The sequence below is a fragment of the Pteronotus mesoamericanus genome, unplaced genomic scaffold, assembly GCF_021234165.1.
Source record: "Pteronotus mesoamericanus isolate MK-2021 breed Mesoamerican mustached bat unplaced genomic scaffold, CSHL_Meso_final contig_56, whole genome shotgun sequence".
Lineage (NCBI taxonomy): Eukaryota > Metazoa > Chordata > Mammalia > Chiroptera > Mormoopidae > Pteronotus > Pteronotus mesoamericanus.
Window position 1 is genome coordinate 12,226,065 of NW_026555201.1, and position 3,382 is coordinate 12,229,446.

A 3,382-nucleotide genomic window follows, 5' to 3' on the forward strand; every position below is an offset into this window, starting at 1 on the left:
AAGTAAATTATCAGGTAAAGAAAAAGTTTTTTAATTCAGGACTTGTCAAAACTTTAAGTTGCTAATATTTAAGAAGGTGGCAAAGTACATAGCAATTCCCAAAAGAATGTGACCCCAGAACATATTTTTGAAAGACTTATCCTTGGACCAGTGTTGCAGCACTTACTTATAGAAACATTAACCTAGACAAACCCTCATATTTTATACTTGAGAAAAGAAGCTCAGAGAGATTCAGTAGCCCAAGGTTACAAAATTGGGTTTTGTTAGAGTTCTTCCTAGAAATGAGGTCTCATGATGATCAGATCAGTATCCTCTCCATTTGCATCAACTCTTGAATTATGTACTAACATCATGGGTCTGTTATTAAAATTTTCTTGAGAAATTGTTTTAGAACAGATATTTCACAGTAGAGGGTGGGAGTATGGAGGGGTTGGGGAGTGTCTGTGATAAATCTTAGACCCAGGGAAAGACCAGGACAGGAAGGAGAGGGAGTAGAGAGTGGGATACCACAAAAAATAACAACTGAGGGAAAGGGCAGAAGGAAAGTTGCAATAAATTTAGATAAAATTTTCCTAATGTTGTCGTCATGTCAATTATTATCACTCATTTGAATGCACAGGGTCAAGCAGGATGAGGGTTCAAATCTGATTAATCATACGCTCCAAGAGAGAGTCATATTGCGCTCAGAGTAGAGGAAAGGGCATGAATAAACCATCAGATTCCGTATGTAAAACATGGCATTATCTCTAGGTCATCAAGCAAACAGGCCTATCCATGGGACTTGAACCAGAAAACAGGCACAGCTAGTCGTTCATATTTTCATCTTGATATCATGTTTCCCTCTACAAGATACACCCAACAATTTATTCAACAAATGTACTGAATGCCTACTATATTCAAGGCACTATACTAGTTGCTAGAGACATAGCAGTTTAAAAAACAAGATAAAAATCTTTGCCTCATTAGGGATTTTATTTTACACACACACACACACACACACACACACACACACACACACATTGGGTAACTAAATTTCAGAAACAAAAATAAAACAAGGAAGATTTTGTTTCCAAAATCCAGTTACTCAATATATTGGTCAGTGGAGTAGGTATTAAAAAAACAAATCATGTGTTTTAGAGAAAAGATTATATTCTCTTTTACTTTATGTATTCTCCCATTATTACTGTCACAGAAACAAGGTTTTTTAAGGCACTATGAATATTCCATTCATTTTTTTCAAAGGATGGTAGCAGTAGCAACAAAAATGATGCTGAAGTTTCTTTTCCTTATGACTGTACTTAGGTTATGAGATCATGAGGTCATGCATTCTAAACAATGAGTGAAGAGAAAGTTTTGGTACTCTTTAGCATTTCTCATTTTGAAAAACCATTGTCTTATTTTTGGAAAATTGAGGTTATGGGTTTATGGCTTTTATGACCATTTTTATAGGGTCCGAGCCTTGCTCTTGTCCTCTAGTTCAATTCCAGCATTCCTGAGACCAACATTCTTCTTATGCCTTCATTTGAACACATGGTCTATGATTTCTACCCTGCGTGCTTAGGGAGCCTGGCTCAGAAAAACCTTTTGCATATTGCTACTGGGATGGGAAGCATCTGCTATGAGAATGATCCCTCTCCTTCCTTTGCAGGATGTTATTTTTGAAACAACAATATCTACTTGTAGTATTAATTCTAGCTCAAAAATAGAGTGTGGCTTGGAATTGTGAAGTAGCAATACAGTGTCCATGAAGAATGGATTTCCAATATTCTTCCTCTTTTATAGTTATGTTTATTCTAAAATGTTCATCATTTGCAGCTGGACATAAAGTTAACAATCTAGGCCACAAGGAAAAATATGAAAATGTGTATGAGAAAGAAATTAGACTTTAAATCAGCAAAAGCTATTGTTAAAAGTTTATAAGTAAAGACTGAGGCAAAATGGGTCAATGATTTAACATGCAGTTTCTAACCATGATGGAATAAACAGGCTTGTGAATTCTTATTAGGCTTCGCTGCAGTGTTCATAGTCCTTTTATATTTGTACCAGTTACAGCAAGATGAGAAAGAGGCCAGCTTCTGGGTGTGGTCCAGGGTCAGGACCTTGGCTTGGCAGCTCCTGAAACTCAGCTTTGTCAGCCCTTCCCGAAGTGATCTGCTTCTTAGGACTGATTCACCTTAAGTGATCTTACAGAAGCCAGAATGTCAGTTTCTTAGTTTATCATGAGAAAAGCACCCATCAAGCCATCCAGCATAAGGGAGTGGCCGATCAGAAAAATCCTCTCCCTGTACGGAAGCAGCACAGGAGCCAGAGCATATACAGATGGTTTCTTGGGGGCTAAATTTAGTAAAGGAGTGGTGAATGCATTGCCAAGATTTGGCAGGGTGATGAATCTAGAACCGTCTCAGGGATCCAAAAAACACTCTCAGTGGTGGCATATCACTGACACTCCACCAAATTATTTGTGCTGCTGGTTACCTTCTCTGAACTTTATTCAGTCTATGTCCCCTCTGTAACCACAGCCTGTCCCCAGATAAGGGGACATGAAAATTGACTAGGCATCCAGTCACCAGTCTGTAATTACAATTCAGTCCTACTTCCAAGATTGCATTTTAATTGCATTTTAGGTCTTCTGAAATTCCTCACTTAAACCTGACAGCTCTCTTGGTCCATTCCTATAGATTTTACTAGCTGATTCTCAGAAGTCAATCTTACTTTCCTTCTCTAGAAATTGGGATGTGTGCCCATATACAGACTACAATACTCAACATGAGAATAAAGAAAACAAAACAGAGCTTTGTAATCACCAGCCCAAGATCATTGGATACTACATTTTTGTGCCAAATGTTGCCTGGTTGTTTGCTTTTTAAGTTTAAAGTTTAAATGTCAACCTGCTTTTCTGTGAGTTCTCTCTGAATCAGTCCTTTGTTTCGTCAGCTCACAAGGTACACATTAGCTGCCAGGCATGGTTAGGCTGTGAGGTAACAGTAATTAAGAGGTACGGAAGTGACCGGAGGCCACCAACACAGAATATTTAAAAAAGAAAAAAAAGAAGGAAAAATAGAATAAGGTGGGTTAATGCTCTATCAGACACCAGTTTCTCAAACTGAAGGAGTCAACAAAATGTTACAACAAATTTAACACAGGCTTATCCCATGACTGGTCAGAAATAAACAGAGACATTTAACTCATGCTAATTAGGATCTCACATGGGACTAATTCTAAATTAGAAAGGTTTATTCATCTTCACAGAGTGGGAATGTATTGCATGGCTATTCTGGTTCCAAGGGGGAAATAACATAACAGGAAGTCACTGTAAAAGTTCATTGATCAGGAAATACCAAACTTCCATTTCACACCTTTATAAGAAGCAACAAAATGTATC